At 40.3% G+C, this 25,970-nt stretch overlaps 1 long non-coding RNA gene across 1 annotated transcript; it reads left to right on the top strand.

The window, feature by feature from the left end:
* The first annotated feature begins 290 nt into the window (after positions 1 to 290).
* On the top strand, positions 291 to 24,757 carry LOC148044544 (uncharacterized). The gene is made up of 3 exons (XR_015697381.1): positions 291 to 521; positions 3,361 to 3,441; positions 24,660 to 24,757. It is a non-coding gene; the product is annotated as an uncharacterized LOC148044544 (long non-coding RNA).
* Positions 24,758 to 25,970: the final 1,213 nt, after the last annotated feature.

The raw sequence follows: 25,970 nt of genomic DNA, 5'->3' as shown, positions 1-25,970 counted from the left end.
AACAAGAACCAGCAACTCCAGTTTGACAGCTATTTATGTCAAACCGGCAACCAATCAGAACGGAACCAACTCTTGTTGACGACGCCTGCACGTCTTAACCAATCCAGGCAACCACTGTTGTTGATAGACATCTTGCAGTTGCCATGACGCTCTGGACACAACACCGAGTCCTCTCTGAGCTTGATTGTTCATTTGCTGATGTTCAACTACTCAACTAAGTAACATTATCTGCGCTGATGAGTGTGGGGTTTGCTCTCTATTTATATACATAGCTTGCCCTGCCAGTGTTGTTGGAAGTGATTTCCTCATTCGTAATTCTCAGCAACACCCTATATAAATTCAGAGCGAACCCCATGCTCATCAGCACAGATGATTTTACCTAGTTGGGTAATGAAACGTCGGCAAACAACCCAAGGACTCCACAATTCAATCCTAAACTACACATATTCTCTTCCGTTGGAACCTGCTATGAAAATTTATGATATCTAAACATGATAAATGTCTTAAGACTTTCCGCAAAGGTCTGAGAAATATTTCCTTCAAGAAATAAAAATACCTCTCTGTTACTGGTTTTTTCCTGTCAGATATCAGTGCTTGACCCAAAATGCTCTAGAAATCTCAGGTTTGTTTACAGCTTTGTCCTTGACAAGCATTTTTAGAAGCCTGCAATCAGCACAACAAGCCATTTGATCTGTCCTTTGGCACCCTCCAGCTGCTACTTGGAATTTCAACACTGTTTTATTGCACTTGTGTCCTCTCAAAACTGCAATTCCATATGGGTTTCTTTTATCTCAGAAGGGATCACATGAATGGAGAAGCACTGAGGCTGACCAGCGATATTTCCCAGAAACATTTCAGGCATAATGTCTTAAGATAGATGACCAGGAAGTTTTACATAGAATAGGAAGAGTGTTAAGTCCTGCCTTTGAATTGGAAGATGTGGAATTAATCCTTTTCTCCCAGCTCCAACTCAGGGGATGAAGAATAATTAGTTCTGCATGGTCAGTATAGAAATTTTAAAAACTATAAAATAATGTCACATGTCACTTCGTTACAAAGGAACAGTTTTATGACCAAAGTCATATCAATTCTACTTTGAAGAGGCCACCAGTTCAGATTTCACTATTTTGTTCACCCAAATCCTACTTGGTAGCAGGATGCCTTCTGAATACCCCAAAAATAAGTGGGACTATAGACCACTTTTTATACTTGTGTGTATACTGTATGTGCTTCAAGCAGAAATAATGCTGAATGGAAAATTAGCTCATAAAAGGAAATATTCAACATTTCTTTTTCCAACATTTTTCTGTTCAAAATAATTTCTTGTGGGTTTTCGGACTAAACACGCTTCAAACCCACAATGTGTATGGAATGGGGAAAAGGGATTTGGAGGCAAAAACATCAACCAAAGAATTAAATCTTCTCTTTGTAAATTGTTTACTGGTATTATTATAATGGTTGGTTGCACAGTCAGCCAGATGTTTAGACTGAATTTGGCATTTATATACACCTATCAAGTCCTTCCCAAGGGCCTGGGATAGGCAGATATTGTTTTCATAGTGTGAGAGGTATCATTGCATGATGTAAGCTTTATTAGATTGTTGTTGTTCATCGCACAGTCATCTTTTCATCCATCTATCGAGTCCTTCCTAAGGACCTGGGATAAGCATATGTGAATGTTTGATGGTTTTAAAGGCATTGTCACTGTTGTTGTTCCAAGTAAAGCTGCCTTTTGCAATTGACTGAGTAATTTTTTCAATGCCAATGGTGTTCAAGTAGTACTTCAGTTGTTTTGGGATTGCTGCCAAGTTGTCTATTACTAAGGATACTACCTGCAGAAAAACAGTTTTGCGGTGGGGGTCAGGAGTTGTTGGAAATGCTGAGAGCCACACATTGGGTACAAGTAAGCTGGTAGAGAAGGATTTATAAAAAGAGTTTCGAAGTTTTCCTTGCTTTCCTAACTACAGTTTGCCTATCTGAAGGCTTACACTACAATTTGTCACATTTTCCCTTCTCCTGCCCTTTCAGTATCTTTTTAAAATTAAATAATAAAAAGACCAAAGGCCAAAACTATAGCTATAGAGCTAGAAAGGAAAATAAAATATAAAGCATTTTTATAACATCACACAGCTACCACAGAAATGTTATAAAGCCTGACCTCTTTAGTGTTATTTTGGTACCACAATTGTTGGATTATTCCAGAAGACATAATTCACTTGGGAAAAAATGATGCAAGAATAAAAACAAAAGCAAGAAAGTAAATAAGCAAAAGCATTTAGGTAACATTTGAGCATAATATTTACATTCAATATTCCTATATACCAAATTGCTTTATTAAGAAAAAATATTTAATCTAACTAAGAAAATATAACCAGTTATGGATGAATGTATCCTTGATTTTACAATTTTTCAAAGCTTTTTGTTCTGTTTAACTTTTTACTGCAGCAATTTTCCACTCTTTTAAATTCCACTGTCTCAAATCTGCAGGAATCTGAGTGGCTTTGAGGTCTAGAAAAGAGAGCTTGAGGAGCAGAGTACAAAGTATAGATAATCCCTGAAAAATCTTATGATATACAGAACACATTTGCCTCTTCACTAGCTCACGTTCAGCACTAAGTAATCTCCAGCACCCTTAAATGGCTTTAGCATAATTCTATAGATGTACTTTAGAGGCAGTGGTGGGTTCCAGATCCAGTTATAACTGGTACGGTTGCAATGGGGCCCGGAGTTCTCCACATGAACATGCGTGGCACGCACGCACACACGCGCATGCGTCTTACCGTGCAGCGACGCCTCCGTGAGCCTCTGCGATGCTCCAGCTGCTCGGTGAAGCATTGGGCAGGCGCTGTATGCACCATGCACATGCGCAGAAGAACCGAAGACTTTAAAGACAGGTAAGGAATGTGGGTGGGCAGGTGGGGCCTCCAGAGCACCCTGCCTGCAACCCACCACTGTTTAGAGGGGGAACTAAATCAAATTTCTTTTTGGAAACATCCTTTTGATGACAGGAATAAAAATATATTGATGTATATTGATGTAACCGAATGTGAGAATTGTTCTGTCCATGAGCATTCCAGTCAAGTCTCACTAATCATTCTTCATCAATTCTTTGCATGGAATGCCAGAGTTTGGTTTGAGTCCAATATTTTCTCTTTGTGAGGTCTGTCATTGCTACCATCCATGAATAGGGTTTGGCAAATCTATAATTTTTCCTCAAAATCAGAGCATTTGAGCAATATTTCTTCTTGTTTTATTTCTAATGGCAAATTCTAATGGCATAAAGCATGGGCATGATTACCGTGGAGAAGATTTATTAGGAACCCAATTCATGAACTCTCTCTCTCTCTCTTTTTTTTTTAGTTAAATTTTATAGGAGATGAGGATAGGAATGCAGACACAGAAACAGACAGACAAGTTCATACGGGAGAAGATGGCCTAAAGGTATTCCCAGCTGGTATTGATTTGGTTACATTCTTTACATCTTAAGAAATATGTTCAATTGCTATTGTTTACTTACTGCTTAATCTATATAGGCCACAGGTATGTTGCAGTTAAAATAACTGTGGAAAAAAAACATTGCTTTACCTGAATTTGGCTGATTTCCAGTTACTGAGATTTCACATTCCTGCTTTTGTCCTTTTCGGTTCTTTTCCCTTTCTATTTGACTTTCATTTTCCTCTCCTATTGATAATTCAGTGTAAATCAGGTAATTCTTATTTATGATATTCATGTAATTGTCAAAAAAATATATATTCAAAGATCCTAAGCTTTGCCATTTGAAAGGAGGAATGCCACTCCGTTACAGAGACATGAAAACTGATTTTGAAAATAGTTTGGTTATGAAAAATCCTGTTCACTAAATATGATTTCAGCCCCATTGGAACAGATTTCAAAATTTTTGATTTTTTTTAAAAAAATTGGAAAGTTTTGAAAAAAAATAGCTCAAAAGTTTTATTTTAAATAAAGCTACATTGTAGTAGCCATCTATCCAATCAAGACCAATATTTTTTTTGGGGGGGGGATGTTCTAATGATGCTCCTTAGCATTTAACAGATGATGGGAATCAGGTCGAACAAATTCAAAGAATGATTCAAGCCAAAAGTATCCTGTCTGTAACATTAGGGAGTTGTCAAATTCCTTCTTATGATTGCTGAAGTAAATAACATAAATCAAGTCTCACTAATGCTTACTACTTATGTAATTTAATTATCTGGAAATGTGCATAATGTCATTCTTTTTGTATGGATTTTAAGATGACACACAAATACAGAAAAAGTTCAGGATTTAATACAAGGCATCAAAGTTACAGTCCTAGGAAGCTTTGCTTATATTCTTGCTTTTTAAAACTAGACTTGTAAACATTACTAGCTCAGATCTCTGAATCGGAAAATGTTTGCATATATCTGAAATTCTATACTGTAGAACAAAAAAATTGGGGGTAAATCATGCAAACACTGGGCCCAAGAGAGGGTATAAATCTCTCTCCCTCTCACCCATGTGCTATTTTTTTGCCCAGGACCCAGAAAACCCAATGTGGTCCTGTCTACCATTAAACCATCTTTCCAAGCAGTCTCCATATTTCCAGTGTCTTTCTTCCCAATTGGAACTGAATCCAGATGGACATTTCTGCTAACAATATGCAACAGAGAATTGCTTCCCCATGCTTCTAACTTTTCTGGCCCAAGCTGCTGAAGTTGATAAAATATGTATTGTAAGAGCAATAGCAATAGCAATAGCAGTAGACTTATATACCGCTTCATAGGCCTTTCAGGCCTCTCTAAGCGGTTTACAGAGAGTCAGCATATTGCCCCCAACAATCTGGGTCCTCATTTTACCCACCTCGGAAGGATGGAAGGCTGAGTCAACCCTGAGCCGGTGAGATTTGAACCGCTGACCTGCTGATCTAGCAGTAGCCTGCAGTGCTGCATTTAACCACTGCGCCACCTTGGACATGCCCTTCAATCACCAGGGACTAGCCATATCATTAGGAAAAGTTTAGTAGAGATGGATAAATTGACTACTTTGATTAAAGGCAAAAACACTACTTGGAAGCCGCATGTTGACTTCGTGCTCAAGGTGGGGGGGAAAATGAATCTTTGATTTTGGGTTCTACTGATTAGATGTTAGTTGTTCTAGAACTGGCTAATTTATACTATTACGTAAAAATAAAAAGTCAAGGTTTGATGATATTATATTATTCTGTTATTATCTTAGTCAATGTCTTTTCTTTCTTTTTCTCTTTTCCTTACACTTTTTCCTTCCCTTTTCCCTCCCCTATCTTTTCTACTATTTTCTTTTGTATTTTTGTATCTTATATTATTAATAAATAAATAAATAAACAAATGGAAAAAATGAGAATATTGCTACTGAAAGCAGATTCTGGAAGGGAACAGCACTGTAGTGAACCCACACCCACACCTCTAGCTAGAGGTGGTATTCGGCAGGTTCTGATCAGTTCTGGAGAACTGGTAGCAGAAAGTTTGAGTAGTTCAGAATACTGGTAAATACCACTGGCTCCGCCCCCAACTATTCTCTGCCTCCCAAGTTCCAGCTGATCGGGAGGAAATGGGGATTTTGCAGTATCCTTCCCCTGGAGTGTGGTGGGAATGGATATTTTACAGTATCCTTTCCCTGCCACCCTCACCATGCCATGCCCACCAAGCCATGCCAAGCTACACTCACAGAACCGGTAGTAAAAATATTTGAATCCCACCACTGCGCCTAGCCAGCAGAGAAAATAGTTATATTGAAAGTGGAGATGGAAGTGATGGTCTAAATCATCTGGGAAGGCAATTGTAGAAGAGAAAGATTGTGGAATACGAACCTACTTATATATGATATTATATAAGACCCAGCTAAACACCAGGAAATAACTAATGATGATGAAAAATATTAAATGTTTCCATGTTTGTTGAATAATTAAGTGCTTAAGCCTTTATATCAGCTGCTGAAAGATATAGAATTTCAGTTGTCCTCAGCTCCCAGGGTTCATGTCTGCCCTGGCATGTGACAGCCTCCAGCATTTAGGCTGCCAGTCAACTGAGAAACTAGTTAGGCAGAAAGAAGGAATACCAGAAGCTAATAGCAATCGTTAACATTAAATTGGCACTCTGCAAGGTTCTTGTCTCATCCTTTGAAAGTTTCGGTTTAGATTTTAAAAGGAATTATCCCTATTCCATGTCTCAAACTTCTGAAATGTGTCAGCAGATTATTTTACTAGTTAAAATGAAGCAGGCTAATGTTAGAATTGGCATTTATTGTTGTTAAAATATTTCTGCAGACATGAATGGGTATTGCATGCTGTTTTTAAATCATTTTTAGTGTGCATATTTACAATCTGATATCATTTTCTTCATCACCAAGTTATGTAGCATTATTGCTTACATTTGCATATGTTAGCACGCTAAAGAGTAGGGCAGTGATAGCTAACTTTTTTCTGACTGAGTACCCAAAGTGTGTGTGTGTGCATGCAAATGCACGCAAGAACACTTCAACCTCCAAAATGCAATACATGCACTCTGCCCCCCACATGTATGTACCCCTGCAGGACCCCCATGCATTCCCATGGAGGGGGCTCTGCATGCCACCTGTGGCACATGTGCCATAGGTTCGCCCGCACAGGGCTAGGGTGAAGTGAGACAAGCCATTTGCAAGCAAAGTGAAAAGAAAATGTTGTACAAAATTATTTCAAGCCAGATATCATGCAATACACTTTAGTCTCATGTAAGTTGGCTAAGATTGAAGCAGTTAGTTAGCTGGTGCTATTTCAGGGAAGAAACATTTTTTTTTATTACTAAAAGTTTTGAAAGATTAGGAGATCCTTGGGATGAATTTAGGTATACTAGGAAAGATTGCTGAGTAATACACAGTATATGGATTGCTATAGACAAATAGTGCAAAATCACTATTGCCCTAAATCACTGCCTTCTGTAAAGCTTGTGCGGAGATGTCAGAGCAGTTTAGTGATTAGCAGTTGGTAACATAGCTGGCAGGACATGGCTTATTCCAGTATTGCTCCAACATATCTTGTATCCAACACTTCCTTCTCCTATTTGCCCACAACAATCCTATGAGGTGAATTGGGGGGGAGGGAGGGAGGGAGAGGGAGAGGGAGAAACTGGCCCAAAGTTACCCATCTGGCTTTCATGACCAAGGTGGGACTTGAACTATGGTCTTTTGCTTCGTAACCGGGTGCCTTAACCACTAGTCCAAACTGGCTCTCCAGCCTTCAACAGTCTCTTTTCACTATTTGTCTCTCTTCACTATTACCACTGAAACAGTGATGAAATTCATTTTTATTATTTTACTAATGGTTCTGTGGGCTTGGCTTGGTGGGCGTTGCAAGGGATGGATACCACAAAATAGCAATAGCAATAGCAATAGCAGTTAGACTTATATACCGCTTCATAGGGCTTTCAGCCCTCTCTAAGCGGTTTACAGAGTCAGCATATTGCCCCCAACAACAATCCGGGTCCTCATTTTACCCACCTCGGAAGGATGGAAGGCTGAGTCAACCCTGAGCCGGTGAGATTTGAACAGCCGAACTGCAGTCAGCTGAAGTAGCCTGCAGTGCTGCATTTAACCACTGCGCCACCTCGGCTCACTTCAAATCTCCATTCCCACCCCACTCCAGGGGAAGGATACTTCAAAATCTCCAGCCCACTCTGGAACCAGCCAGAGGTGGCATTTGCCGGTTCTCTGAACTACTCAAAATTTACACTACCAGTTTTCCAGAACCTATCAGAACCTGCTGAATTTCACCCCTGCACTGAAACCATTTTGACAGGGGTCTCCAACGCTCAGACCGCAGCCTACTATCGGGCCTGATCCCTTTGGAACCGGGTCGTGGAAGTGATGAATGAGCGCACATGTGTGTGCACATTCCTAGTTGCACAAGCAGCAGGCAAGCGCATGCACACATGCTCCATTTGCACGAGCAGCAGGCACGCATGCCTGCCATCATGTAAATGGAGCTGCGCGTGCCCGCCATTCGCACAGAACCATCCCTCCCCCCCGCCACAAAACTGGAAAGGTTGGGGAACTCTCCATTTTGATACTGAGTGCAGATTTTTTAAATTATTATCTCCATAATTTGGTGGCTTTTGATGTAGCAGGATTCTATTATAAGTCAGGAGCAGAAAGTAGAATTGCTTGGAATTGTTTGGAGACATGGTTGCAATGTCCACAAGACCTGACATCTACTTAAATATATAACCAGCCTATAATTTGATGGAACAAAAGCAGAATTTCCTCGTACAATTGAACAGAATTAAGATCTCAATTCAGGATGCACCATTGTTCTTTCTGCCAATTAATCTCAACATGACCACCTGGCATTTGTTTTCCGGGTACCATCTGAAATTATCTATTAATTTCAATTACTTAACAATGCATAAAATTACAAACATGTCCAATGGCACTGTGTTGCCATTGCATAACCCTCTCCACTTGGGCACATGAATAATGAAAACCCTGTTGAGTCCATAATAAAATCCAGAGATTTTTCAAGTCTCAGAACTGAATGTTCAAATATTGTTGCTTGCTTCTTTTTCTAACCAGACAGCGGAAGCTGCCAAGAAACTTTCTGGGCGCATAGCCCCTTTCCGTATTAGTACAGGAGTGTATGTATTTATAGCATTTTACCAGAGTAGCTGAAAATTAAATCAGATGCTGATTGTTTTACCCTAATTAAATTATATTCTTAAGTATATGTAATTTTCTTTTCTCATAAGCAGAGTTTATGAGAAGATTAAAGCTTTAAAGAGAGGAAGGAGAAATGGAAAGCAAAACTTTCTCCACAATAATTAAATTTATATATATATATATATATATATATATATATATATATATATATATGTTATATTTGTGCTGATAAATAAATAAAGGGAGACTAGTATAGATCTATTTCAAGCTATTTAGCTCTCATCAGCTAGCCATACCCATGTTGGAAATCGAACCTGTGCTCTATTGCCTCTTAGACAGATGTGTTAACCATTGAGCTACAGAGCTCAACTCCTTATCAGCCAGCCAAGGTGAGAGGTATATATTTAAAGTCACAACCCCTGGTATGCCCAAATATGGGAGGAAGGTCACTACCTCCATTCTCTGTCCATCGGCTCATCATAAGAGACCATCCAGACAGAAACCCAATATTTTTACTGTTGCCTTTGTTAGATTTGTGTTGTGTTTGTGCTGATAAATAAATAAAGGGAGACTAGTATAGATCTATTTCAAGCTATTTAGCTCTCATCAGCTAGCCATACCCTTACTGGGATTCGAACCTGGGCTGTGTTGCCTAATCTGCCTAATATGCAACACAGCCCAGGTTCGAATCCCAGTAAGGGTATGGCTAGCTGATGAGAGCTAAATAGCTTGAAATAGATCTATACTAGTCTTCCTTTATTTATTTATCAGCACAAACACAACACACACACACACACACACATATATACATACATACATTCATACACATATATTTGTGTCTGTGTGTGTTTGTGTGTATTGTGTCACAACCCCTGGTATGCCTAAATATGAGAGGGAGCATACTGCTTCCCTTTTCTGTCTTTCAGATCACCCTGGGAGCCATCCAGGCAGAAAGCCATTTTTTAATGTTGCCTTTGTTACATTTATGTTGCAATTATAGATCTATTTCAAGCTATTTAGCTCTCATCAGCTAGCCATACCCTTATTGGGAATTGCACCTAGGCTGTATTACATATCAGGCAGTTGTATTAGCCACTAAGCCACAGGCTCTCCTCCGTTATCAGCTAAGCCAGGGAAATAGGTATGTATTGTGTCACAACCCCTGGTATGCCCAAATATGGGAGGGATCTATACTAGTCTCCCTTTATTTATTTATCAGCACAAATGCAACATAAATGTAACAAAGGCAACATAAAAATGGCTTTCTGCCTGGATGGCTCCTAGGGTGAACCAAAAGACAGAAAAGGGAAGCAGTATGCTGCCTCCCATATTTGGGCATACCAGGGGTTGTGACACAATACATACCTATATTTAGGTATATATATGTGTGCACACACACACACACACACACACACACACACACACACACAACACTATATATATATAGTTACAGAGGCCATCTTGTATATCTTCTAAGAAAGGCTTCCTAGAACTTTTCCAATATGAGAAGGCATGCAGCTTGCAAATGAAAAAGCCACATGTGATTTCCAGTGTTGGAACTCAGCATGCTAGGAGAATGCTCGCCTATTCATTTGATTTCAATGTTAAAGTATTTATGACTTTTACATTAGTAATTACTAACGTAGCCAAGAAATTAATAGGAAAGGTAACTGAATTTTATCCTCCTGTCTGTCCCTGTAGCAAAAAAAATGCACATTTGTTTAATTTTAGAAGGCAACGAATAAGTTGATAATGGATCCAAGCTTATACTACATTTACTTGCATATACTAGCATTAACCCATGACAATGCATGAGTCCCATCATGCACCACATCTATGTACCCAAGCATGGGTCTAATCAGCTATGCTTTACTTAGCCCAGTACAATTTGCAAAAGTACTCAGCTAAAGTACTCTGGAAATGTACAATTACATTTTGTATTATTCCTCTGTACCATTTACCATTTACCGAGAAAGAGAGATGTTCTTTGCCTGCATGTGTATTGTGTATATGTAGTTATATGTGCTGTGTTAGTGAGCTTATGAGAAACAGATAATTATATGTGTGTTGTCTTCTTTTGAGGTTTGTGGCATATTCCCTTGCTCTGAGATGTACAAATATTTCCTACAAGTTGTTCTTGGTGCTTAATTTCTTGCTTATGTAATACATTCTTTATGTGGTTTGGTTCTTCTGTGTGTAAATTATTATTTATGCTCTGATTCTGAAATAGAGCCAATAGTACTGAAACTTGGTAGCAAGATCCTTAGAAATATACATGACAGCTTTATACGTCAGTGGGTAAAGTGATGCCCTCTAGATGTTTACATGTTTCTTAATTTCTAGATAGCATCACTGATGGTTGGGATTTATGGTACTTAACGATTCAAAATATTTGGAGGGCACCCCTACAACTTTGGGTGTAGCCTCCAGAGTCTTTCCAAAATTTGGTATCAATATATAAATTTGCAGTGTTTAATGTGATAGACTATAACTAAATAAATCGGGGGTAATCATATTAACTCTTAGTACAATCTATGTTCTGCTCTTGCCTCTAGAACAGGGGCCTCCAACTTTGGCCACTTTAAGACTTGTGGACTTCAACTCCCAGAATCCCCCAGCCAGCCATTCTGGGAGTTGAAGTCCACAAGTCTTAAAGTGGTCAAGATTGGAGACCCCTGCTCTAGAATGTCTGCCCCAGGACTAAAATAATAGTATCTAGTGGTGAAATTCATTTTTTTTAACTACTGGTTCTGTGGGTGTAGCTTGGTAGGAGTTGCAGGGGAAAGATATTGCAAAATCTCCATTCCCACCCAACTCCAGGGGAAGGATACTGCAAAATCCCCCCCCACCTCTCTGGGGCCAGCCAGAGATGGTACTTGCGGGTTCTCCGAACTACTCAAAATTTCCACTACTGGTTCTCCAGAACCTGTCAGAACCTGCTGAATTTCACCTCAGTAGTATCTTTCTGCTTCAGATGAGCAAAATTTATTCTGTATGAGCACATTTTATTCACCTCTTCACACTCAGCCTGCCAGATAAATAAGAACAATTATATAGCATTATGCCCATTTAAAAAGGACAGATCTTTTAACTGTAAACATTATGTGAGATTCAGTTCTGTTGATAACATTACTATATTCCTTAAGACTGACTAAAATATCTTGATTTTTGTAAATTGATGTTCAAGAAAACCATGACTTGTGGGGAGTGGGGGGGAGGGAGCAAAACACTTTCCCCACATCAGCAGAAACTGTAAAGGCATTTGGAAGCAGACAGCTGACCCAGGCTGAGGATGAACAGGTGGCATCTACAGAATATAGATCCTCTTGGCTTAGAAATCATGTTCGTTTCTACTGTGCTAGTTATGCACCGCATGGACATGAACACAAATATTAATTTGTCCTCAGAAAGAAAATATGGCCTTGCAAATGCTATTTAATTCACTAAAAATCATAATAGCTTCACCCTTTTGAACTATAGCCCTAAATCTCTGTGGCTTCTTTAAACTGAAATGAATAAATTACGGAGCCTGACACTGAGTGTTCTTTGTTTGTTCTGTCTTTTAATTCTAAACAAACTGTTAACTTTAATGAAATAGTTTTGTCATACGCTAGAGCAAAAGAAATTGTGAATGAAACAGTGAGCAGTGTCCAAATAAAGAGAACTGGACATATTTCAGAATTCAGTATAAGATTAAAAAACCATGTACAATTTAAATGAATTTCCCCCCATATTTAATTCCACCACGAAAGCTTCAATGAACTTTTATTTATTTATATGCTAGTGAGATTGGAAGAAGCACATCCTGTGATTGGGTGGTAGAACTGCCAATCACTGCATAACAACATGGGACACCTCCTCACAGGTTATGTTCCAGAAGGAGGATAGAACTAGAGGGAGATATTTCAACAGTTAATGAAAGACAGGGTCAAGGGGACCTCAGAATCCAAACTCTGAAACACTTTCTTTTCCAAGGTTAAGAATAATTTTAGATCTGAAGTTTGCTAGTATTGACCAGACATACAGTACATACCTTGTAGAGTTGAACAAGCTTAAAACACATTTTAGCTATTTAATAAAAGTCAATTTATTCCTCTATTTTTGTCTTAACCAAAAAATCTGGTTGGCGGTATTTCACTTCTTCTCCATGTTAATCCTAACCATGTTACCATATACAGAACTAAAGAATTTCTAAGACAATGAGATTGTAAAGCTCAAAGATAATAAAGGAAAAGTCCTCCCAAAACAAAAACAACATATATCATAGTATTTGATACAATAATGCACTCTACATGGGGATGCCCTTGAAGAGTATCTGGAAACTTCACTTGGTTCAGAATGCAGTGGCCTGAACAGTTTTACACAAATCTAGATTTAGATCACCTCTTTCAATTTAAGGTGCTTGTTATCATATTTAAAGCCCTACATGGCTTGGGCAGAGGCTATCTGAAGGATTGCCTCTAACCTATTACATCTACCTGATGGCAGACTATGTTGCAAGTCAGTGGTGGGTTTCAAAAAATTTTCGAACCTACTCTGTGGGTGTGGCCTCCTTTGTGGGAGTGGCTTGCCGGCCATGTGACCTGGTGGGAGTGGCTTGCCGGCCGTGTGTTTTCTCTCTCTCTCTCTCCCTCTCTTTCCTTCCTTTTGTCTCTCTATCCCTTTTTCCTTTTTTTCTTTCATCTCTCCCTCACTTTTTCTTTCTTTTTTCTTTTTTCTTTATTTCTTTCTTCCTTTCTTTCTCTTTCTCTCTCTGTGTGAGTCTGTGTGTGTGTATGTGTGTGTTTGTGTGTGGTGGGTTTCAAAAAATTTTTGGAACCTCTTCTGTAGGTGTGGCCTGCTTTCTAGGTCCACTGGTGGAACCTCTTCTAACCGGTTCGGTAGATTTGACGAACCGGTTCTACCAAACTGGTGCGAACTGGTAGGAACCCACCTCTGTTGCAAGTCCTATCTATTAGAGATGTAAATCTGGTGGGACCACAAAAAAAGGATCTTCTTGCTGGTGGCCCCTTCTCTATGAAACATCATTACACCACCACCACCCCAAGGTACGAATGTCCCCCATCCTGTTGCTTTTCCAAAAGTCATGGTTTTGCTAGTAGGCCTGGGGACCATGAATGGAGATGGACTTGATCAAGCATGTGTGGTTAAAGTTCTCAGAAAGTGCGTAACTGGCAAATGGAGATGCAAAAGTGAAGAGTATAGAGAACTTTTTGTTATAAACGCTAATAAACCAGCAACTAGGTGTGCCAAATTTTGGTGAATGAACAAGGCAGTTCTAGTAAATGAACCTGAGAAGAGATATTTTACTTATGAAAACATGAGGCTTCTTCTTACAGAACAGGCTATTTTATATGGCAGGAAATATAGAGAAAAAGGCAGGCGAACAGATTCAACCAAGTAGGGAGCGAGTATTTTAAATATTTGAAAGAAACACTATAGCCATGATGGCGAAAGAACGTTGGTCCTTACCTGAACATTTCTTTTCTGTAGTAAAGGCGGGAGGGGCTACAACAGGGTTTAGTCACAGCCTGCTTGGTCCAGAGACTGAGAGATTTTTCTTAAGTATCCTCCTTTCCCTCTCGGCTCCCAGTTTCACGAGGTCGAATGGAGAAGCTGACAGCATTATGTAAGGAAACAACACCACACATACAGAGAAAAGACATTGACCACCCCGACCCCATCTGATCAACCATGGGTGGGAAGTAGCCCCTCCTGCCTTTACTACAGAAAAGAAACATTCAGGTAAGGACGGGAGGGTCTACAACAGGGACATACCCAAGCTAAGTCCCAGGGTGGGCCATTGACTCCGGGGGAGGGGGGTCACCACCTATTGGAGCACCCAATGGCCAAAGGCTGCATCCGCCAAAGCAAAGCAATCAAGGCGATAGTGTCAAATAAAGGGGGAGGCCCAGGTGGCCGCCCTACAAAATATTATTTAGCGGAGCCCTGGTAGCCCACGCAGCTGTGGTAGCCACACTTCTGGTGGAGTGGACAGTAATGCCCTGTGGTGGGACCTGGTGTACTGCCTGATAGGCCTCCCTGATGGCCTGTCACAGCCACCTGCCTATGGTGGCCAAAGACACTCTAGCACCTAGCGTGCTAGGTTGGAAGGACAGGAACAGGGCCTCTGAAAGCCTGATAGGAGATGTACGCCTCAGATAAATGTGTAGGGCACGGCGGACATCTAGGCGGTGCCAGCAGACCTCCCCCTTGTGGGAAGGGGAAGGGTAGAAGTTTGGAAGAACAACCTCCTGCGATCTATAGAACAGGAAGTTAACCTTTGAAAGAAAGGCCGGATCTAGTCTCAGGACAACACTGTCTTGGTGGAATTGGCACAAATCCTCCTTGGACAACAAGGTGCCCAAATTCGTCTAGCCGAGGTGATGGCGACACGGAAGATCACCTTCAGGGTTAGGACCCTAAGGTGTACCATCCTCAATGGGGGGGGAAGGTCCTAAAGGGCATCGGGGGGGAGAGGAACTCCAGACAGAGATCCTTCCTGACCGTCGACCTGACCAAGGCATTTGATGTTATCTGATCCCACTGGTCCATGAAGGATGCTAGGCGGCCGCCTATGGGTTGACTCGGGTTGGAGTCATTTCCCTCTGTGGAAGGAATGGCCGTCCCCTCCGCAAAAGGGCCGTTTGGATTGACCTTGAAACCTATTCCTATCTTGATAGAACAGTCGCTGACTCTGTCTATCATACCTGTAGGGGGCATACTGCTGTTGGCAGTAGTTCTGGTCAGGTGGCCTGAAAGATGAAGGCCTATGGTAGGAAGACGGACGGTTGTTCAGCTTCTTAGAATTTGAAGGTAGGACCTTCTTTTTATCCTTGTTTTCCACAAGGATGGAATCCAGGGAATCTCCAAAAAGGGTAGGGCCAGTGAAGAGGGCAGCCGCCAGGTTCCATTTGGACTTGTTGTCAATTTGCCAATTGCGGAGTCACAGGAGTCTCCTCGCAGTCACAGAGGTGAATAGAGCTCTGGATGCAAATTTAAAGGAATCCAGGGTGGCATCCGCCAAGAACTGGGTAGGTGAAATGATCTTAGTGAGAGGTCTTGGTGAAGATGCTCATCTTGGATCGGGATGTGGTCCTGTAGTTGCCGGAGCCACATGACCATTGTGCGGTTGAAATAGGACGCTGGCGTGGCCGCCTTAATGGCCCAGGCAGAAACGTTAAAATTCTTACGAAGGGTAAGCGCCACACACTTGTCCTCCGGCTTCAGCTTGTCAGCCACGTCACCCGAGACTACTGTGGATGCATTAGCCAAAAGGGCGACTGGGGCATCTACCGTGAGAAATTGCAGAGCCTGGGAAAAGGTCTGCTCCATATTGTAATAACGCTTATCATTGGGCAAGGAAGAAGGCCTTGCCCACTGATTCTGCACCTCTTCCAGGAAAAAGGGAGGGGCTGGAACCTCCTCTTTATCCGTGTTGGGATTTATAAACATGGCCAAGTTGGGATCCCTGTGCTGGGAGACTGGCGGAGTCCCCGTGCCAATCTGGGTAGTCTTTTTGGCCTTGTGTAACATAGGCTTGAAAGCAAAGGGAGGAAAAAGCCCCGGAAATGCTGGGGCCTCTAGGGGAGCAGAATCCTCATCCTCTGAAAACCCCAAGTCTGGGTGTGTGACCTCCCCTAAGATGGAACCCTCACTGACCGCTGAAGGGGAAGGAGGCCTAGGATTATCGTGTCCTCTTGAAGAAGAGGGGGACCTCTGCCTGGAAACTGCCAGTGGTCTGGGCACCCCTTGGGAAGAACTGTCCCTCTGGGCTGGGCCCAAGGAAATACCCCTAGATATAGCTGCAGAGATGAGTCGCCTGATGCTATCAGGTAACTGGTCTAAATCCTCTAAATCCTCCTCGGAAGAGCCCCATGATGGAGGCCCTTGGGGGGCCAGTTGGGCTGCCGGTAGGTAGTCCTGGGATCTCCCTTCTCCTAGGTCCTCCACCCTTTCCCTATAGGTTCTAGGTGAGATGGGGGAGAAGGAGAAGCCACCCTCCTGCGGGGCCTTTCAGGGGAAATAGAAGGAAAGACTGAAGCCCCTAGGGGGCGATCCAGAGGTTTGAGAACGGGGCCCAATCGAAGAGCTAGATCTGCTGGAGGATTCAGGCCTAGTTGCCTGCGCCAGCCTTTCTGCCCTAGCCACCTGTTTTTCCAGGGCTTTTGTCTTCTGGATTCATCGCTAGCGACTGCTCTGGAAAGGCACTGATTGGCTGTAGGGCGCTAAGTCTGTCCTGGCCTTCCTCCGCTAGATCTCCTTGGGCCTGTGGTTCTGGAACTTTGGAGACCACACCTCACTCATGTGCTATCGGATGGACTGTGATTGTCTGCTGGCCTCGATCCCTGGCCACGCTGCAGACGCTGAGCCAATCCTGTTGCCTGCAGGGCCCGATCCGCAGTCCCGAAGCAGGCCACTGCTGGAATTGCAGCAAGAGGCCGCCGCCCATGAGGTCACACCAAAAATGGTTGCCGCACCTTGTGGGTGGTGAAACGGCCGATCGTAGGGCTCTGAAAATTGGTTGTGAGGGATTAGCCTTGCAATGAGCCGAGTCCTTGAGACTCCTGCGCCCAGATTCGCAGTCCTCCAGCTTCCACAGGCCGTGCCACACCATTCAGCTAATTTAAACACATGCAGCCTCCAATAGTAAATCAGGCTGCGGCAGCTCTTTGAAGCCGCGGCGAAGCTCTGGTGGTGGCGCTGAAAGCAGATCGGCTGAGCAGTAAAACTTAAGTCACTAGAGGCCGTGCTTGAGCTGCAGAGACTGTAACTTGAGAAACTGCCGCTGCTGAGCTCTGAAGGAGCTGGCAGTTTACGGACTGGCCGCAGGGTAGGAGGCAAGCCCCCCCCTCTTTCTCCGTGAGACTGTAACAGTCTCTTTTGGCCATAGTCTGTTTTAATCAAATTTAGGATCTCCAATTAATCGAATCAATACTTTAATCATACCTCACTGGAGCCACAGCTAGTGCTTGGACCAAAGACTGAGGGAAACTGGGAGCTGAAAGGGAAAGGAGGATACTTAAGAAAAATCCCTCAGTCTCTGAACCAATCAGGCTGTGACTAAGCCCTGTTGTAGCCCATCCCGCCGAAACTACAGGAAAACCTATGGCATACATGCCAGAGGAGGCATGCAGAGTACTCTCTGTGGGCATGCGAGCAGTTGCCCCAGCTCAGCTCCACCACGCATGCGTGCATGCCTCCCACTGGCCAGCTGGTTTTCGGGTCTCTGCTGTGCATGCAGAGGGGGTGAGGCACATGCGGGAGACACACACGCATGTGTGGGTGGGCAGGGGGAGTTTGGGAGTTCATGTGCACATGCGCGGTGGCGAAGCATACACAGGGCGTCACACACACAAGTGTAGGGGCGGGGGTCACGCACACATGAACGGGGGTTGCGCTTGCATTGCATTACGGGTACGCGTACACGCTTTCAGCACGCAGCAACAAAAAGGTTAGCCATCACTGCACTATAGCGTGAAAAGAGATACCAACAAGTTAAATTTGAAATATTTGGGATAAAGTGCAGGAAGTGCTCTGATTAATAACAATTTATTAAAGTTAATCCTAAAGTCTTTAACTCACATATTCTTCATGAGAACTTTTACAGTTTTTTAAAATTACAGTTAGTCCTCAGCTTACCACTACAATTGAGCCCAAAATTTATGTTGTTAAGTGAAACATTTGTCAGGTGAGTTTTGCCCCATTTTTGCCACTTGCGTTAAGTGAATCATGTCAGTTGTTAAGTGAACCTGGCTTCCCCATTAACTTTGCTTGTCAGAAGATTGCAAAAGCTGATCACATGACCCCAGAAAACTGCAAAGTTCGTAAATATAACCAGTTGCCAAGGATCTGAATATTGATCACGTGATCATTGGTTTGCTGCAACAGTCATAAGTGTGAAAAAGTCACTTTTTTCAGTGCCATTGTAACTTTGAACGGTCACTAAATGAACTGCTGTAAGTCAGGGACTACCTGTACCTTGAAAGGGCTGCCAAAGCATGGAAAGTTAAAGAAAAGAAATTTCTGAAATTTATTCCTAGACTTATACAAGAAGATTCAGCAAATATCAGTAATAAGACTCCAGAAAACAGGCTGGCTCATAGGGAAAAAATAGACATGCTTTTAAGTAGGCCAGAATTTTTTTTTAAAGTAAATTTAAAACTTTATAACCAAAAGTTAACTAAGAGAGTTTGATAACTAGATTAGACCTTAATACAGTCAGCTGCTCAGGAAATGAATGAAAGGGACTAAGATAAATTTCTCAGAAAATATGAAAGAATTGGCAAAGATCAACTAGTTTTCCTCAATTGCTCCAGACATTATTTTGAAACTGGCAAAAATAGCAGTCCAGTTAGCCTTGACAATACCCATCCCTACTTAACTGATCAGAAGTGAGGAAAAGACATGCTAAAAATTAAAAGCAAACTTCTCAAAACTGCTGAGCAGCCTCTTAAGGTTTCTTGTAGATCAGTAAGAACTTTAACTGGTGTCTTCCAACAACTAATGGCACTATGACTAATGACTCTCTGGAAGTCTATTCCTAGTTGGGTAGAATGATATCTTTTCCATCTGGTATGCTTCCCTGATGAGATGTTAAAGATATAGCTGATTGTTGATGTCCCACAATAGAAATCCATTTATGAACAGTTTTGTTTTGTTATATATGATGATCACCCAGACATCAACCAAATATATCTGGACAATGTAAGTGAAATAAATCACAGAAACATTAATAGACCGAAAGAAAGAGAATTACAGTGAGAAAGACCAATAATGGGAATCTCAGGCAGAAGATTGACTGGAAATGAAAAATCGTACAGTGGCGCCAGGGTAGTACAAATTACTGAAAAGCCGAAGCAATAATGACTTCTTTGCTCTTTTTATATACAAATTAAGAGGAAGTTTTTAAAACTTGGCCCTTTCCTTGCCATCTTAACATTTGTGACTTCCTGTATTTTCGCAACACTCATAGGAAGACCCATTAAACTTTCCATGTGTTTAAGGAGGAAATGAAAGGAGTTAGGAAAAAAAAAACAGGATTTGTAATGTCATAAAATGTGATCCAAACTGAGGAGTAGAAGAAAGCTGAGCTAATATTTTTTTTGTGCAAGGAAAACTCAGAATGGAAGCCAGCGATAGCTAAGAATATGCATTAGGAAAAGCACAACAAAGACTTAGAAGAGTTTACACAATATACTTATTGTAAATACATTTGGTCATTGTTTTTTGACAAAAAGCCTTCGCCTCATTTTATAGTGAACAAATAGGATAATCAGAGTCAGAAATTTAATGCAAAACTGAATAACAATTCAAGAAGTATCTTAGTCTTTTGTGTTTTTTAAAGAAACCATGGCCTGACTCAATATAAAATTAAAAGAATAAGCAAATATTGTGTTTTGGGTTAAACGAGATGGCAAATAGTATATTTGTTTAGATGCAATTTCTTGCTGTAAGAGAAAAAAGACACTTCTAAAAGAGGGTTAGGGTACCATTAACATATGGTATCTCTTCTCAGGAGAACAATAGGCTTGGCTCCTACATTTGGGATGGAGAATTATTAACCCATGTGCTGCAATTTAAAAAGCATAACATTCAAAATTGAAAATAGCATCATCAGGAGTGCTTTTAAAGTGTCTGTGTATGTATGAGAGAGAGGGGGGGAGGGAGGGAGGGAGGGAGAACAGGGAGACTTGAGGAAGTGCCTGACTCAGCTGCCAAATTCTTTGCCATCCTAACTTCCGAGTCCTAGAAATACAGTTGACCTCAAGTAATAAATTACCCTAAAACCTAGACATACGCTTGGCCTTATTCCCAAATTCACATAAGAAACCATTTCTTACTGAAGGATCTTATTCATACTTACTCAACTCCTAAAATGCTTTATCTTAGGTGGCACTTTTAACACACCCCTGCTACTGGATTAACTGCCTCTTTGCTTTAAAGGTTTCTAGCTAATCTAGTAAAATCACATAAATATCAAGAGGCTTTAGTTCCTTACATTCAGATAGAAAAAAGACTCAGGAGAAACCACATTACCATTAGAGTCATGGTAACATCCAGACGTAAGCTGGCAAAGCACTCATTTTTACACCTTCCGTCAAGCTGCCTGCTGTCCCTGACTTCAGTGAAGCAGAGAGCTTTCAGAATAGACCAAGGATTCAGGAAGGCAAAATTAATCAGTCTATCATGTCCTAACATCAAGACTTGCTGTTTTCTGACCTTCATCAATGCACTGCTTACCATACAAATTTGATATTTCCTTTCCATATACACACATAAAAGGAGAGACAGAGACAGAGAGACAGAGGGAGGGGAGAGATGGGAGGGAGAGAGAGGGGGAGAGAGTGGGGAGAGACACAGAGAGAGATGCCCGCTTAATTCTTACCATGAACTGAGGTTGCTAGGCTATCTTAAAAGAAAAACACGGCAAGGCATTTTGGGTGGGGGGAAATTGCCTGATTGCATTGGAATCAATGATTTTGTTTAACCATAGGTTGCCTATTTCATGTGAACTCTGTCTTTATTGCATATGTGTTCTTTATTTCCAAAGCCTTCAGCCAGCTTATATTCAAAACCAAGAATAGCATGGGTGTAGTTACTACAAATAAGGTGTTGCCTATCCTTTTAGTTAGGGTTACAAACTCAATTCTTCAGCGTGGTATGAGGGACACCAGGGAAAGGCAGAATTTTCAACTGAGGAGGAGGATTGAATAAAATAGCTGTTAGCCAGTGGTGGGATTCAGCCAGTTCGCACGTATTCGGGAGAACGGGTTGTTAACTTTCTAAGCAGTTCGAAGAACCCGTTGTTGGAAGAACTCTCATTTTGTTTTTTCCATTTTAAAGGGCTAATCCTGTAAGAAGGATTAGCAAGAAGGAAACATTCTAGTGTTGTTTCTAGCCTAATCTTTATTGCCCTGCTTACAAAAACTGCCTCTCTGCTTTATTACATTGTAATAAGTTCCTTATTACATTGTAACAGCTAAGGCGAAGCACCCATCTTTGGGAGTGACGTTGAGTTGGCCATGGCCACATGGTCACATGACCACCAAGCCACACCTACCCAGCTGTCATTAAATTATTTAAATCCCACCATTGCTCTTAGCTAACTCATGGCTCTTCCAATATGGCCAAGGAAAGAAAAAAGTCTATTTGTAGATAAATAAGATAAATACACATCTATCTGTTTTCTACAAATAAGACTTTTTAAAAAATCTAAGTTCTTAAAAAGAAGGCAGAGATGCAGCTCTAGTCTCTGGATATATTTCTTTAGATTTTGAGTGCGTTACAGATTACTCAGTGTCTACAAAATCCAACTGCAGCTATGTCTCAAGGACAAAGGAGTACAAAAAAAGCGAGACAGGTCTGAGGTCAGAGGACCATTGATAAGATAATAGCACAAGATGTAACCAAAAAAATAGACCAGGGTATTCAGAAGACTCAGCAAATTCCCCATACAATTGTTAACAGCTTTTGCACATTCTAATTGTAGCATCTTCCTTATTAGGTAACAAAGCAGCAACTCTCAGAAAACAGAGATGTTTAAAACAAATATGTTAATAGTTTTTGTTGATTCCATTTCAACATTTGAAAAGGAAGTTCTAAATGGCATTTGAGAGTTTACTAGGCATTGCTGCCCTTGTGAAGTAGCCAATAAATTACTAGGATGCTCAGCACAATATACTGAATTGTGCTTTCTGAAACTGACAGGAACGCTTAAGGTAACATAGGATGGGAAAGTGTACTTTGGAAGTGGAGCAGGAAAACACACCTTGAGGTAACTCCAATAGTGACTGAGAGATTAATAGAGACTGAGGTTGTCATCAATCATATGATAACTGCTTGCTTCATCCAACACAACTAAAAATTGTCATTACATAGCCAGTCCGGTAGCTAAGTTTAGATCATCAAAGTTTGCTAACCTTCAGCAATCTAGCTACCAAGAGAAGAGTTATATTGGATGCTCATCCAGGAGCTGAAAAGAGGGATTTCTGAAATTCCATAATTGTGAGTGTGAGAAAACTAGAATATAGCTATAGCTAAGCCTCAGTGGTTTTTGATGCAAATACTTTTATAGCTACAGGTACAAAATCACAAACTTTAGAGTAGAAAACTCAGAATAGTTATTGCAGCCCTTCAGAACGAAAAAATTGCATGATTGACCTGAATCTTCTGTCTTCTTCATGAGGCATGAAATACTACATCTAGGTATTTAAAGTAACTGATCTTTATGGTACTCTTACCAATAGAATATATACTTGGCCTTTTAGAAAGTTGCCTACTGCTAACAGAATGGAATATTACTGGAAATTACGATGGAGATTTAAAATGTTTAGTTTTTCTTCAGTTGCATTTTTGCTACAATTTGGAATATATTTATTGTTTAGGTTTATAGACTCACTACTTGCTTGATAAACATAACTATATATTTATTACATTAATTTTTTTGAACATTATTATTTGCATTATTTTATTAAGTATCAACTTTGACCACAGTTTGCCATGGAAAATCAGTTTATAAACACAATGGTAATGTAATGGCTGTGGTCATGATAATCATGGGGTGGAAACTGAAAAATATTCAAGACTTTCAGAACTCATAATGGTCAGGGTGTGGTCAGGGTAATTTGAATGTGACAACTAAAATATGCCTGGGCATATCATATAAAGGGCAAATTTACTTTTTGTTGGTTATTTAATGCCAAGAAACCACAAGGGAGCAAACTTGTAGACATTACTTTCAATTTATACAGAAAAAGAGAACAGAATCTTTAAAGTCATGGAATAATCAAAGGCGTAACAACTCTATTGTATGGGAGCAGCAGATAATAAGCGGAGTTTTCCAGAGACAATCAAACATCAGTCAAAGTTATTATCTTGCTTTCTCCTTTTTCCTGTTCTCCTAAAGTATGCTTTTTGTTTGTAGTCTACATATTTAAGGGTTATAATCTAACTGCTTCCGGAACAGAGCCTGGTGGAGCCATTATTTTTTTTCTGTTTTTACATTCCCTTTCCTATGAATACAATGATACTGAATCTAGAAACATACTAGTCCCTTCTCTTGTATCAATATGACACAACTCAAATATAGTTCTGAGTTGTTGTTTTTCTTAGAAGAAAGTTTTTCCACTAGCTAATATTTACAGTACATTTTCCTGATCTAAAGAAGAAAGTCAATGGAACTTTTTAATATTTTTAGAACATTCTCCTTTGAGACCACAAGCCAAACAGTATAGCATTGTGCTTCTACATGGAGCCAAATGTAGAAAGACTATCTACCTTCATTGCAGAGAAAAACTAGGAAAAATATGGAGAAATACATTTTGCATTCAAAATTTCCCCCAAAAAATACCCAGGTTCAACACTAAAAAGATACCACACAGAAAAATAAAGAAGCTACATTTTAAAATTTAAAGTTTCCAGTACAAAGTCAGTATATTATTACATTATACTACATTAACATACATATACACATATGTACTGAACATACAAACTCTTAAACTACATTGATCCAACTTCAGATACAAAATTCAAGTTGTTTTTTATATTCTTGGGAAAACATTACGTTCCCCAGAATTACTTACTGAATTATCAAGAAGTCTGTGCTTGAATATAGACTGCTACTAGATCAGGAGTAAAATAAGTTCCCAGAAATCAAAGCAATACTTATTGAAATAGAATGAACTCTAAATTGTCTAGCAAAAAGCAAGGTCAAACGTGTAATGGCATATAACAGTGGATTGCTTTGAAAACTGATAGCTCTGGGTCAATTAATATTTTTATTTATATGTAGAGTTGGGGTATGACATTTCTTTCATATCTGTTGGAAGAAACTGTCACCATAGTAATTTATTATTTTAGCATTGTGTTAACAATTCAACAATTCTCTAACTGTATGAGCCAACTACATTGAAAATACAATTCTGAAAAATGCTTCAGGTGCACTTTTTCTTTATGCTTTGACAATTAAGAGGAGTAAAACACATTCATAATAACATAACTTCATTTGATAATAGGAAATTGAAGAAAGAATTATCAAGAGAGTCTACTGACCTTCAGCTCAGAAATGTAGGGATGTTATCAGAAAAATGAACTAAAGAATGCAAAGAAGACAAAATACATCAAGGCTTTCTTCAAATATGTTAAAATCCAGAAGAAGACAAAAAACAGAGAGGCTCACTGCCTATTTAAAACAGAGAAATATTAACAGATGACAAAGAGCAAAGCTTTAGACACATTAAGGTTTAAATTCTGTTTGGCAATGTTAATGTATCATTTGAATGGCTCTATAGTAAAATAGTTCATAATTGGGTAGCTAGTCATACTCATTCATTATTGATAGATCTACATTCAATATTACTATTAACGATCTAGCTATGGTTATAAAATTTGTGGGCAACATAACATGGTTGTGTGTGAACGTGTTAGGAAGTGTGGAAGAAGACGGCCTTCAATAAAAGATATGTAAGATGTTGCACATGAGCCATCAGTGTGAGAACATTGTTAGAAGGTCTAATGCAGTTTCCAGCTGTATTAGAAGAAGCATGACAACGAAGGTTTATGAAGTCTTTATTCTACTCTGCACTGGGTAAAAATCTGGGCACCTCATTTCCAGAATTATACTGATAAGTTAAAACAAACTATCTAGAGCAGGGCTGTCAAACTGCCCGCGAGCCAGGATGCATCATGTGCTGGCTATGCCCATGCCCAGTTTAGCAAAGGAGGGGAAGGTCCCGATACATCACGTGATGTCGCCGTGACAACGTGAATTTGACACCCCTAATCTAAAGGGAAGGCAAACTAAATGAGGGCATGTCCTGGGAGTAAAAGCTGCACAAGATTAGCATGTTCAATATGAGGAAAAGAAGATCAAAAGGAGAGTTGTCAGTTTTCAGGTATCTAGAAGGATCCCCATAGAGAAGATTGTCAGCGTTCCATTGCCATAGAAACTAAGATTAGAAATGAATACATACAAGCTGTAGGTACTTAGATTTTGCTCAAAAATAAAGAACAACTTTCTGACTGCAATAATTGTACAGTACTGGAAGAGTCTACCTAAAACAGTGGCTTCTTAATCCCTGAAAGTTTTTAAGACTTAAGTATGCTTTCATTTGTTTTTATGCACGTTGCCGAGAGTTGAACTACATGATCCTTGTCATCTCTTCCAGTTTCACAAGGCTATAATTTTATAACACGCTATGTATAAAATGCCAGTGGAGTGTTACCATGTTTTCCTCCAATTACTGGCCATGATGGTGATATACCTACAAATATTTCAACCACAATCATATTTCCTGCTTGTGGCTCTTGGAGCAGGTATAAAAATG

The sequence above is a fragment of the Thamnophis sirtalis genome, unplaced genomic scaffold (assembly GCF_051295495.1).
Source record: "Thamnophis sirtalis isolate CommonGarterSnake01/CBP01778 unplaced genomic scaffold, rThaSir2_p1.2 scaffold_7, whole genome shotgun sequence".
NCBI lineage: Eukaryota > Metazoa > Chordata > Lepidosauria > Squamata > Natricidae > Thamnophis > Thamnophis sirtalis.
This window is presented reverse-complemented; position numbering and strand designations above follow the sequence as displayed.